The following is a 14383-nucleotide window of genomic DNA, read 5'->3' as shown; positions in this document are numbered from 1 at the left end:
ACCTATTCACTGACGCAGAAAACCACCAACTATCCACTGCGTATACAAAGGATATTTCCTTCTCTTCTCTTCCTGGTAGGCAGAACACCATAAATTGCATCTTGCAGCAAACTTAGTAATACATTGGACTCTTAAAGATTTAGTCTGTCTTCCATGTTTAAGAATTTTTCCTTGAGGCTAGAGCTTTGCAGTAAGAATATGGAAACATCGGTCCGCGTGAGGTTGAGCTTCTGTCCCCTGTCTCGGTCCGTTGGTCCCGGTGCAGCAGTCTCTATCCTGCGAGCGTGCTTGAAACCTGTGCTCTACCTTCCCAGTTCCTTCTCGTAGACTCTTAAACCGCCCGATGCAAACGTTGCTCTTGCTGCGCTAAGTGGACTTTTTCTTGTTAGATCGTCCCCTGCTGCTCAGTATTTTCGCTTCCCAGTGACGCCCTGGCCTGTCCTCAGAAGTAGGTGTTAGACCAAAGTCTGGAAGTGAGGCCTCGTGGGTCTTGCGGGCAGGCGTTCCCAGCCAGGGTCAGTGCAAGGGGAGGGAAATGCAGTGTTCATGGCCTCCTTAGGTGAGGCCTGTGCATCTGGCCAAGGCACGCGCTTCTTGGTGCTGGGTTTCACGCACATATTCCTGCCAGAACGTGGAAGGGTAGAAGGGAGAATTCCTGGAAGCTTTTAAATACCGGGTCGCATATGGGCTGATGCTTTTTGTAACCCTAGCCTAGCCTACAGTAAAACCCCTGGGTTGTTGAGTATCGCCAGCCAGGCTGCTGAAGGGCTGCCAGGACATCGTGTGCGCGGCAGTTACAGACCGAGTGAGCAGGCCCAAGAATGCTGTTGCGGGAAAAGGAGCAACTTGTGATCAGACTTGGCTTTGTCTGGTTTACCAGATGGGCTGAGTCTGCTGGGCTCTCTGTGCTCCGTGCTGTGGGCACAGAGCTGAGAACGCTTTCCTGCCATCCACCAGACAAGACTGCAACTGGGGTGAGGCGGGTCGATGAATCAAGCATAAGGAAGGCAGCGCCCTGAATAAGTAGGTAGTTACAAAGCAAGAACTTTGATGCAGATGATGAGTTAATGGAGCAGTGGAGGCCAAACTTCAGGGGAGAAGAGAGGAGGCCCCTTAAGAATCTAAGCTGAGTTGGGATTTTTCCTCATCAAGCAAAGCAACTGGTCTTTAAAAAACAAGTGCCAGCTCAACATCCTGTGAAAGGTTTCCTGTTGCACTTGGTACACAAATTTCACATGCTTACCCTGGCACCAAGGCCTGCATGGCTGGGCCCTGCCTACCTGCTCACCGGGCCCTGTCACAGCACCCTGCAGCCTCTGTTTCTGAAGCCCAGGCCTGTTACCTGTCCTGTCTACTGCTTGGTCACTTCACAGCCTGACCCCACTCTACCCCTTACACCATCTCACCTGTCCTTTTAGCTTCAAATTGTTTGCTCTGAGATTTTCTTCGAGTTCGGGTGCACTTATAACTTTCATCAGATCCTTTTTACAGAGTACTTACCAAAGTGTGTAAGATGCTGTTATTTGTGTTATTTTTTTAATCTGCCTGTCCTATTGTCACATCCTTTTCCCCTAAAGACTTGTAATGATTTATATCTATGTATTATATTTATCTGCCTGTTGTCAATGTTTACATCTGCTGGCCCCACCTGTGTTTGTGCCCTGGAGAACAGTGTGTCCCACGTACCCAGTGTTTAGTGTATTTCCTGACATGGACTCAGTAATTGTCATGGTCACTTGGGCTAGGGTCCATGCTGGGAGTTGTGGGGTGCAAGTGGGATGGAGTGGAATTGTGAGAGATCAGGCCGTGGCATTTCTTCCCAATTGTCCAGACAGAAGCCATTAGCCACATGTGGCTACCGAGCACGTGACATGTGGCTATGTTGATTACATAACCAAGTTTTAAATCTGTTTACTTATTTATTTTGTTTTTTTGAGACAGAATCTTGCTATGTAGCTCAGGTTGGCCTCGAACTCTAAATCTCCCTGCCTCAGCCTCCTGAATGTTTGGATTATAGGCATATGCCACCATGCCTGACCTAATTTCATTTAATTTTAATTACTTGTTGTAAAGAGTGTTTGGAACAAGTTGAATATATGAATCTGTTTTCAGCTATAGGTTTTATGTGATCTAAATATGGATTAAGTATTTCTGGTAAAAATTTCACATCCAAATTGTACTGTAAATGCACTAGATTTTGAGAACCTACACAAAAAACAAGTTTGACATTTCAGTTTTTCTGTTGAGTGCATGTCGAAATGGTAATATTTTGTACATATTGAGAAAATAAAATACATTGTTAGAATTAATTTTATTTATTCCAGGTATAGATTGCAAAAATTAAAAACAAAGACAGAAAGATACTTTTACACCAGTGTTTATGGCAGTATTATTCATAAGAGCCTTATTCACACCTTATCCACGTCACCTAAAGGTAACTGTGCAAAATTTTAAATAATTTTGTGCAAGAAACAAAGGTTAATGGTATGGAATTTTCCATTCATGGTATTGTGTTATTGTTCAAATATTTTTTGACCTAGGAGCATTTCTGATTTCAGATTTTCAGATAAAGAGATACTCATCCTGCATAGGCCATAAGGTGGACAAACTAAAAGCATTGTGAGAAAAATAAGCCAGATGCTGCAGGACATGTATTTTATGATTCCACTTAAGTGAGGTACCTAGAATAGCCAACTGCTTAGGAAATGAAAGAATAGTGGTACAGGACAGAAGTTATTGTGTAATGAGTACAACATTTCCATTTGATTTTTGTGTTCTTTTATTGTTTTGGTACCAGGATCGAACTCGGGTCCTTGTACTTGCGAGGCAGGCGGTGGAACCACTGAGCTAAATCCCTGGCCCCTCCATTTGGTTTCTGGAAATGGATATTCTAGTGGTGCATACTGTTGTGCATGTACTTAATGAAGTGAATTTTACACTTAAAATGGCAAATTTGTTGTGCATATTTACTGCAGTAAAAATTTAACTTAATTTCACACACACACACACACACACACACACACACACACGTTTAAAAAATGGGCTGGGGATGTAAGGCAGTGGTACAGTGCCTGCCTTGCAGCCACAAAGTCCTAAGTTTTATCCCCAGCACTCCCCCAGCCAAAATTTCACAAGCACATGAGTGGTGTGTGCTCAGTAAACATGCTGTCTACCACACAGAGACTTGGAAATTTGCCCTGTAGGTAATGGGGTCTATAGAAATGTGCATTAATACCAGGCTTCATAAAGCTGTCCAGGCCAGAGGAATAAGGAATATCCCACACCATGTCCACATGAAGTTACTTAAAAATAAAAAAGTACTGAGGCTGAAGATTTGCCCATCAAACTATATTTTAGTTACCTATGTATTTATTATCACATTTAAAAATTGACAGTTGGGTGAGTACTGTCGATCGTCAAATAAAGTTACAAATCCACAAAGAATCAGTAAGGAAATTAAAAGTATGACTTTCTCAATACATATCTGCTAGACAGTACCAAGTAGAATTAGAAACTGTTTGAGAAGATGAGTATATTTTTGTGATGAAGGTTTTCACTCAGGACTGTTGTGACATCAAGAAAGCTGCTTGAGGTGAGGTCATAAGAGCAGCTGCTAATGATGAACTGGTGAGTTTAGGATTTTGGGGCACAGTGGAAGCCTGGTGAGAGGGGAAGCCCTGTAAGATAGAATATGAAAAGGGCCTTCCTGGAGGTTTAAATGGCAACCTGCTAGAGATACTGTCTCCTCTGGGTAACGCAACCACTTGGCCATAAGCCCAGAGTGGTAGTCTCATTTGTTGTGGGATCAGATGAGCTAATGTGTGTGAAAGGTCCCTAATCTGACTGAGCTGAGAGGTGTGGAGCATATGTCAGGGAAGGTGAGGCACTAGCATGAGATTGGCTCAGTGTGTTCAAGTTGAGACTTCCTCCTGCACACTTTCTCTTCCTTAGAGAAACTGTGGCTTTGGGTCTTTTTCTCCCAGTGACATGTATTTTATCTTTTATGTAGAACTCTTTGAAGGATTGTCCATGACAACTGCCTGATATTTCAACTACAAAATCTCACTCCTCCAAAATGACACCATCATCTGCTTCAAGAACATTGCTCTTGGAGAATGTCCTCAAGTGTTCAGCGTTGTGTGCCTGTGAAGTATTTATCCACCCAGAAGCTAGGCAGGTACTGCCTCAAATTCAGGTATTGGCAGGGGGATTAGGGACAGGAGGCGTATGAAAAGGCCACTAGACAAGTGATGCAAGGCAAATTCAATTGTCCAACTTGCCTGATTCTGAAGGAAGCCATTTTGTGAGGTACGTGACACAGAAAGGTTACAGGGCTCATCTTGTGGGTTCTCTGGAGTTTGAGTCGGCCGGACACTAGACCTAGTTCTCATACATCCTCACAGCCATTTACCCAGTTCACAGTTTAGCCACTTTTACAGGTGTTGGCATCTGTCTCAGAGTAAAAAGTGGCCATTCCTGAGGCTGTCAGCCCTGTTCCAACCTGTTTGGAGCAACTTAGGCTTTTCTGGAATTAAAAGTACACTTGAGTTGGCTGAAACTTGCTGTGACCCTTGGACTGCAAGAAGAAATCACAAAAGTTGACTGGACAAAAATTGTTGTGTCCAGAATGAGTTTACTATGCAATGAAGCAGTGGTGGGGTCTTCTCTGTCTAAATGAAATTAGAAGCATAGTAGAACTGTTGAAAAGCTTGAATCAAGTAAGCTTTTATTTCTATGTATCTGCCATCTTTGTCCCTGGTTTTAGATTAGTTCTGTATACCTTACGTCCTTTTACATATCCCTCTCTCTCAGTCTGACCAGTGTAACAGTCAGCAAAACCCAGTCCTGTGACAACCCAGCTACGGTATTGTCGCTGGTCTGTGATGACAGAAGTATATATTTAGTTCTGTCTGAATTCCTTTATCCTACCTCTGGCTGGTCGAATAGTATTTACCTGTGGCTCCTCCTGTAGTAGCCTGTCATGGCCAGGACTTTGCATTGTGTTTCCAGATATTGCAAGTAATTGAGCTGCTAGAGTAAAATTTTCCATTGTGTCAGTTCTGAGAAGAAAGTTATTTCTGTACTCTGCTATATCTAAAGCATTGCATGCCTATTTATTATTGGCAAAGTAAGAAATTAGGCTTAGTTATCTGAAAATAATAAGAGAGCCTTCTCAATTGGTTTGACTTACCCTGATAAGATTCTTGCACCTGCAGGGCCCGTTTTAATGGGAAATGTGAGCATTACGTTTTCCAGGTAAATAAATGAAGCACAGGGAAGAAGAGCTCACCTGTTCGATGCTTTAATTGCCCAAGATTAACCACTAATACTTGGCTGCAAGTATGAGACTATTATGAATAACTATTTTATATATTAGGAAGCTTTTTGTTTTATTCCTTCTTATCTATAATGTCAAAGAAGACACTTCAGCTAATGATGTTAGGGAATTAAAATACACCAAAATGGGCCGGGGATTTAGCTCAGTGGCACGACGTGTGCCTCACAAGTGCAAGGTCCTCAGTTCGATCCCCAGAACCAAAGAAAGAAAGAAAGAAAGACCAAAACTTTTAATCTAAGAATATTTAGATAAATATTAGAGTTCTTTAATTTTTAGATTGGTTTTGGGAGAACTACAATTGTATTCTATATGAAATTATAAACTGTCATGACATGAACATTTCTGGGTTCTAAATTTTTTCCCGTTAAGTTTATTGTTACATTTAAAGCAAATAATACAGTTACATTTATTATTGGAATCTTGTACCTTTTTCTTTACATGATATATCTTGGTTCTTGTTTTTTCCCCATACCCCTGCCCTCCCTTTACCCCCTCCACTCTCCCCTATTTACAAAGACTTTATTTTTATTTTTTCATTTTTTTCACATTTTTCTTTTCCCTTATTTCCTTTCCCCTCCCTTTGCACTTTCCCTTTGGCTATTTTCTTCCTATTTCACATTCCCAATTATACCATTTAAACCTTATTTACACTTTTAGTTTTTCACACCAGAGAAACTATTCGGTATTTACTCAAGTGTGTCCTATTTATTTCACATAAGAGGATGGCTTCAATGTGCATCCATTTAGCTATAAATAACTCTAGTTTCTCATTCTTTGTGGCTGAGTAGTACTCCATTTTATAGAAAAACCACATCTTCTTTATCCAGTCTCTCATGATGGGCATTTGGGTTGTTTCTAAGCTTTAGCCATTACAAACTATGCCACTATAAACATGGGTGCACATATATCATGGTGGTATGATTCTTTTAATTTTTTTGGAAAGATACCCAGCAGAGGAATAGCTGGGTCAAATGGAACCTGTAATCCTGGTTCTTTGAGGTATCTCCATATTGGTTTCCACAGTGGTTGCACCAGTCTGCACTCCCACCAACAATGGAGAAGGGTTCCTTTCTCCCCACAACCCCACCAGCATTTGTTATTGGTTGATTTCTTGATAGCAGCCATTCTTTCTGGGGTGAGGTAGAATGTCAGTGTTGTTTTCATCTGTATCTCTCAAGTGATCAGTGATGTTGATCATTTATTAATATGTGTATTTGCTGCTTTTACTTGTTTGAGAAATGTCTTGTTAATTTCAGATGCCCATTTTTGAATTGGGTCTTTATATTGGGGGCTCTGATTTTTTTGAGTTATTTATATATTCTAGATAGTAGTCCTTTTTCTAAGGAGTAGCTAGTAAATATTTTTTTCCACATTGTGAGTTTTCTCTTAGCTCTATTGGTGATTTGTCTTGCACTGCAAAAACTTTTTATTGCAATGAGATCTCTGGGTTCTAAATTTGCTATAGCAGTTGCTTTATTTTTTTATGAGAGTGGTTAATTGTGACTCTGTATGTTTTACCCCCTTGCCTATTGACAAATCTAAGCTATTTTCCTAAGACTAAGCATATTCTCTAACATTAATTAAAAGGTCAGAAAATACGATTAGCTCTTTTCTTCTAAAGTGTGCAGAAAATCTGAAGTCTACATGTTGCTTGGTGTGAAGAATTCAAAATTTTAAATTTTCTACACAACAATATAGCACCGTAACTCCTGGTCCTCAAAATAAAAGGAAGGCAATAATTTACTTTAAATGTTTTAGATTAACTTTTGAAAAATCAAACTTGAAAATTCTGTCTTTCAGCTTTCTTGTCTGCTTGCAAATAGATCTTATATATAGCTGTGCAAATTTATTTTATGCTTTTTAACTTAATAGTCACTATACTATATTTCCATGTTGTCCCATATCCATTGCTTATTCCATTTGTGCTCTGAAAAAATTTAGGTCTTCCACCAAACCTACTGAGTAAACTCCCAAACCAACCAAGAACTAAGTTCTTCTGCTTTACCAGGATAAAGCCTGAGGTTTGAGGGCTGTAGGCCATCCCAGAGAGCCCTACTGCCGAAAACACAGGTTGGCACTTCCTGCTGTTGTAAATAACAATGCAACACATTTATATTTTATCTTTTTTGGGGATTCTTTCCCTATTTTTTGCTAGATTGTATTTCTTTCTGCATAAGAAGAACCACAATTTCTATATACTTTTCTTTATTCTTTTCTCTGATTAATCAACAAATATTTTCAATAACCTGATATTAGCTACATTTTAAGTTGTAGATATGAGACTGCCAACAGTGTCAGTTTAGGTAAGTTAACCAAAAAGATCAAGTTTTTATCCACTCTAATGGTTGGCTTACCCTGTTGGGGAAGAAAGTAGAGAGGGTTGACTGGTCTGCAGCCACCCATGCAGAGCTGAGGAGTAGAAATGGCATTAACTGATGTTGTGAATGTTCTTTCTACTTAGCTACTTCATGCCCGTTATCTAATGGGGTTCTCTTCATTCTTCGAGGAGGCTGTTCCCCTTGTGTTCATTTATGAGGAAGCCAGAGCCCAAGCTTGCTGAGCTAGTAGTTACCAGAATGTAGAGGACTCTGTGCCTCATACCATTCTTATTTACTGGGTATACCATTTTTTAAAATCTCTAAGAATCATTTTTTATTAGTTCTCATTTATTTCTGTTGGAAAATTAGGCCATTTCAGTCCCATCAGTTCAACTCAAAAACCAGGTAATAAGCAACAGTTATTTACACAAAGAGAGCATATTACCAGGGCCTCCAGGAATTCGCTTCTGGGAAATGTAAACCCTGTGTTTAAGCCTACATACTCTGAAACAGAAGAGGATTTTGAAACTTCTTCCTTTACAGTTGAAGAAACTAAACCCTGACGTTGAAAATTCCTCACTTGAACTATTGTACCTATTTCCATGCTGGTCCCCTGCTGTGCTGCAGGCTCCTCCAGGGCAGGAAGTGGCTTCCTTATGCCCGGCCAGGGACTGCCTGAGCACACAGGAGGTGCATCTTGACCTCATTCTTCCACAGTTTCTACTGTGTGGCAGACACTGTTCTAGGGATCAGGGAACAAAGCAGACAAAACTCGTACTTCTCCCAGAGTCAAAATGTATAGTGATTCATTTGTTTTCCAGGAGCTGGGTCTCTACCTGATCTATTTGTCAGGAGTAATATTGAACATGTCCCAGCTTCTCATTGAGTTCTTCTGTAGTTTTACTGCTAAATAGGTACGTGATTTCTAATAGCTGAAAAGCTATGTCCCTTCTGCCCCTATATAACTATATAAACAATATCAACATGGACTTCACATTGAGTTCTTGGAATTATAGGGAATGAAGCAAAGACACAATGTTGAAATTGTATAAAATGCTGGGGAGCTGGTGAATGACCATGGCCAGGGTATGGACCTTGTGGAAATATTCACTGGAAATAAGGTCAGAGAGTTGACTTGAGATCACACAGAGGGCCTTGTAGCTTTGGGTTTTGGGGGAAGAAAACAAACAAATTGTGTTTAGGAAGGTTAAGATGGCAGTTATAAGATGGGTCAAGATAAATTAGGAGGGTCTATGATGAAATAACAGACCTAGATAGCAAGGCAGTAGAACGACAGGAGGAAAAAGATATTCCAGATACAAACACAACAGAACCTGGTGGTCGGTGGAGTGAAGGAGAGAATTCTTAAAGGTGATAGAGGTTGTTGGTGACATTTATCATTAAAGTGCAATACAGTGAAGATACTTTTAATTGATGTATGTGAGTATACAGTGAATACATTTGGGACATTTTGTACCAGTTATTTTAAGGCAGCATAATTCATGTCATTTTTATCAATAATTATATTAAGTTCAGCTCAACATATTTTCAGTGTTCCTTTCACTTTTCTAAGATTATACAAAGATTGGTAAACAAATCTTTCCTTTAGTGGCTTACAGCATGGTGGACAGAAGTAAACACAGACCAAATCATAATAAGAAGTTAGCTGTGGTATTTCATAAGTGGGATATGGGCGCCATCAAGACCTGAGTAAGGGAAATATCAGTCCAGAGGGAGTGAGCTGTACTGGTTAGAATGGGATCCCATAAGAAACCAAGTTTTTTACAATACTTTTTTCTTAAAGATCTACTGAAATAGTCATATTCAGAAATATCTAATAAAAATTGACTGAGTGGATTTAGTATGAAAATCTCATTAAAGTCCTTCCAAAGGGATAGCACAACATGTGTAAGTTACACTTCGTGCATAGAAACAGCTAAGAAAGAGAAATGGGCAAAAAGGTGGGTATATTTAAACTTTGTGTAGACCAGTTACAGATGAGCTGTGCACACTTTTGGCCTTTTTCTCCCCCCACCCCTTTGGACAGGACCCCACTAAACTGCTCAATTTCCCAGGCTGAGTTCAAACTTACAGCCCTCCAACTTCAGCCTCCCAGTGCTGGGAGTACAGGCATCCATCACCTCACCCTGTTTCTGGCAATTTCTTGCCTCTTCTCTTGAATGCTTTGCTAGAAATACCAGAGCCTTGGCTTTCAGGAGACTGATCCGCTTGCAGGCCATGTGGCTAACGAAGGCGAGACTCCTTTAAAACATTGTTGGTGGACCTTGTAAGCACTTGGACAAACTTCTTTGAAACTTATAGAGCCTTTCAGTACTACTACTCTGAGTTTGGTAAAAACAAATTAGTGTTTTCTTCCACCATAGTTAGAGGATTCTTCCAGTAAGTGAGAAGAGATAGCCAGCTCATACCTCAAGTGTCTCAGGCAGCTCATGACTCATATGGTTGAGTCTCACAGCATATTTAAAATTTTTTTCTTAAACATTTTGACCATTGCCTCAAAGATGGCAGACACTTTAGCCTGAGAATCAGGTCTCATGTCAACCCCTATGCTTTCTCCTAGGAAAAGAAGCTTCTGTCCTTGTGCCTTCTCTTCCTGTTCTTGTCCTCGTCATCAGCCTCCTCCTTTGCTTCTTCTCTCTTTTTGCCTTTCTTTTTCTTCCTCTGCTACCCCCCACTTTTTCTTTCTTTTGGAGTTTTCCTTTCTCTTTGGAGTAATACCAGGTTGTTTTCTTCTTGCAGTGGGGTCATCCTTTATTCACATCTCTAGAATCAGAAGTTAAAAATATCGTTATGCTTCTGTTGGCTTTTCTTCATGTTAGATAATACATTTTGTTTTATTATTACGATTGTGAAACTTTATATAATAATCATGAGCCTGGTTAGCAATGCCATATGTACTCATTGCAGATTGATGAGGCCAAGGCAGGAAGATCAATGCAAGTTCTGTGCAAGCCTGGGCTACATAGTAGTTCAAGGCCAGAATGAACTGCTTAGTGAGACCCCATATCAAAAGGCAAAACAAAACAAAACAAAATACACACAAAAAACTACAGTGAGACAGATCAGAAGGTATGGCCTTGTGTCTTCTTAATACAGCTGACATTTTCTTTTTCTTTTTTTCCATTTTGAGTCAGGGTCTTGCTATGTTGCCCAGGGTAGGCTTAAACTCTTGGACTCATGCCATCCTCCTGCCTCAGCCTCCTGAGTAGCTGTTACCACCACACTCAGCTATGTCATCATTTTCAGTGTGAGTGTATCTGACCACCAAAAGGAAGCACCTTAAGCTCTCCTGCCTCACTGGTATTAATGTCATTTTGCTGTACCAGGGACTGAACTCAGAAACTTGTGCTGCAAGGCAGGCACAGTGCAACTGAGCTAAATTCCCAGTCCTCCTGCCTCTTTTGGGAAGCAGAGGGATCTTGCTAAATTGCTGCCTCTTGCTTTTTGTCTCAGAACTAGGAGTGCTTTTGAAACCATCAGCTAAATTAGACTTAGCCAGCTCAGAAAGCTGAGGCTGGAGGATCCTGAGTTCAAGGCTAGCCTTAGCAACACAGTGAGGCCAAGTCTCAAAATAAACAACAAACAAAATAGAAAAAGAAAAGGAAACCACATTCACTGTAGAAAATTTGAAAATACTAAAGTTTGAAGAAAATAACCCAAACTACTCATGAGATAACAACTCACCATTAACATTTCATTTTATCGCCTTCCTGTCTTAGTCTTTCTCTAGAAACTACAGTTTACATGTTATATTTTAGTTATGCATGTATGAGAGTATATGTTCCATTTTCTGTGCTAGTTTTGCTTAGCAAATTTTGTGTTTTTTATGCTTGAACGAGTCTTTTGCACTTTGGTTGTGTTTGTCTCTCTGTTATACATTTACTTGGTAGAGGATCTTTGTTTCTGGTCAGCATGGGACCTTTGGCCACATTTCATTTATACGGCAAATGGGCAGATGGGAACATTATAGCACTTTTCCGATTCTTATCAAAGTATCTTAGTGCATGTTTTTTCATTTTAGTCTAATGTATAACCTGATTATGCCTATGCAAGACAGGACAGAGTAGCGATTCTAGTTTGTTTCAGTAACTTTCATAAGGACTTGGACTTGCCCTTGGACTGTTCCATTAAACATACTCATGCCATGTTATGCAATCCTTTAAAATGATTTTCAGAGAATCCATTGTCATTTGGTCCAGTACTCAGAACTGCCAGTTGTCACAGCCGTGTTTATATAAATGGTGACCTGATGATGGTCTCTAGGGTTCTTGATTGGCTGTGGTTGTAAGTTGAATACATTTAGGGAACTGTCACTGAGGAGATGGAATCAGCCCCCCTCCCCTGCCATCAGTCATGATCACTTTAGTGCTCTAGACCTGGAACATCATTTGTGTGATTTTGTTTTTAGAAACCGTAGGTTAGTGGGCACTGGGATGGATGCTTATCAGGGTCAGTTGGGAAGAAATAGGTTTCCCAGATGGTTGATGCCCATAAAATTCACTAAGCAATGTGGGACAATAATTAAAGACAACTATCTGAAAATGGATGTGGTGGCCCATGCCTGTAATCCCAGTACTCAGAAGGCTGAGGCAGGAGGATTACCACAAGTTTGAGGCCAGCCTGGGCTCCCTAGTGAGTTCAAGGCCAGCCTGAATCACATAGTGAGACCCTGTCTCAATATAGACAGACAGACAGACAGCTATCTGAAGATTCAGAAAAGATTCCACTTTTATCTCAGTCCCTTAAAGAAAAGCCTGGCTGGTAGAAAACACATCAGTAGCCATCACTGCCAAATCCATACTTCATGTCAGTTCAATTGCCAGTTGTAGGCATTATGTGCTTAAAGAGTTCAATTTAGGCAGAAAATTTTTGTTCAAAAATTTTTTCTTGTTTTTATCATTTTTGGTTGGCTCTGTTGCCTTGGCTCAAAAGTGTTTCAGCTTCTGACAGAAGAAAATGTTATAATAGAGCAAAGTACAGATTATTATTTTTGAAATGTGTGTGTGGGTGTGCACGTGCACACATATGTGCACGTTTTTGTGGTACTTTGCACTGAGCTACATCCTTACGCTTTCTTTGTTTTTTGAGACAGGGTCTCGCTAAATTGCCAGGCTGAACTTGAACCTGAGATCCTCCTACCTAGCTTTAATTTGTGAGCTTTCTAAGTCAGAACCTCTTAGTGAAGGCTGACTTACTACTTGATCAGAGGATAAGGGCATAAGCTGTTCATCTTAGAAGCACCTATTCCTACAATGGACTAAAATGGACTTCAGAGCCCTTGACCTTAACATTAGAAAGGTAGCGATGACAAACTACTAACTACTCATCTGTAATAATTGTCAAATTGATTATACATATCTAAGACACCAAGTACTGAGTTAACTGCTTTAATGTTTTCTCTTAGTCCATCTTTCTCCCACCCTCAGAGGTAGTTAAGTGATAATTTCCATCTTGTAGACGCAGAGAGGCTAATGGCTTTTCCAAGGTTATGGACCCAGGAATGGCAGAGCCACCTCACAGGTTTACCTTATCGCAAACAACATGTGGGCTCAAGCTTTAAGATTGTGCATTATTTCATGGTGATTATCCTTTAATCTGTTGGCAAATCAAAGATGAGGCTATTTTACTTGCTCTAGTTCACTGACATTTTCATAAACCAATATTAATCCATGAGTTCAGGTAGAGGGTATGAACTTTTTCTTCCTTACTCCTGTTTCCTTCTCAATTTAGGGTTGGGTAGGCCTAAATATATTAAATTGATGTGTCTTTAATTGCAAGAAGTTCAGGTTTCTTCTGACCATTTAAATAATTTAAAAACTCTACAGACAAATCTCACTTATGCTCAAATTTTAAATAAAATATTAGCAAATAGAATAAAGGACTAAGCTGGGCATAGTGGTACATGCCTGTAATCACAGCAGTTGGGAGGCTGAGGCAGGAGGATTGCTGCCAATTCAAGACCAGCCTGAATTACATATTGAGAACCTATCTCAAAAAAAACAAAAACAAACAAACCCCCAGCACCACCAAAAAAAAAAAAAAAAAAAACCCAAACCAAAGATAAACATATACAAAAAAAGAAAGAATAAAGGACTAAATTTAAATTTCAGTAGAATTTGAAATATTACTGAATAGAATCCGTAAGCTGATTTCAGTAGAGCAAAGTTCTTTGCAGAAATGGTTTTAAAATGCGATTCAAAATATATAACCAACCCTAAATAGATTTAAAAACTTATGATCAATGTAATAATGAAAAATGCATTTGAAAAAATTCCATATCCTATTTATTTATTTGTTTGTTTTTAAATAATAGTATTGGGAATTGAAACCAGGGAGCACTGAGCTACATCTCCAGACCTTTTGATTTTTATTTTGAGATAGCTGAATTAATTAATGTTGGACAACTAAGAGCTATAGAATTTAAAGCAGAGGAGACAAAATTATTATTATTTGCAGGAAACAGCTTTATTTCAAGAGAATTCACTATAGTGACTAGAAGTAAAAGGAGTAATCAGAATGGTAGCTATTTTCAAATTTAGTATAACAAATATAAAGAGAGCATAATGGAAGGAATAATCTCTTAAACCACAGAACTACTGTTAATAAGAAATACATCTTCCCTATATAAAAAAAACTTTTAAAACTCTACTGAAGATATTAAAATGTAGGGGGTTTTTTTCAGCTGCCTGCCTGCCTGCCTGTCTGC

At 39.6% G+C, this 14383-nt stretch overlaps 1 long non-coding RNA gene across 1 annotated transcript; it reads left to right on the top strand.

Annotated features, from left to right (window-relative positions):
* The first annotated feature begins 132 nt into the window (after positions 1–132).
* On the top strand, positions 133–14383 carry LOC109118262. Its single transcript, XR_002025560.2, has 3 exons — positions 133–448; positions 4010–4177; positions 14360–14383. It is a non-coding gene; the product is annotated as an uncharacterized LOC109118262 (long non-coding RNA).

Source organism: Fukomys damarensis, unplaced genomic scaffold (assembly GCF_012274545.1).
Source record: "Fukomys damarensis isolate Sample0158 unplaced genomic scaffold, DMR_v1.0_HiC HiC_scaffold_14, whole genome shotgun sequence".
Taxonomy (NCBI): domain Eukaryota; kingdom Metazoa; phylum Chordata; class Mammalia; order Rodentia; family Bathyergidae; genus Fukomys; species Fukomys damarensis.
The sequence above is the reverse complement of the archived record's forward strand: the minus strand, read 5'-3'. Positions and strand labels throughout refer to the sequence as shown.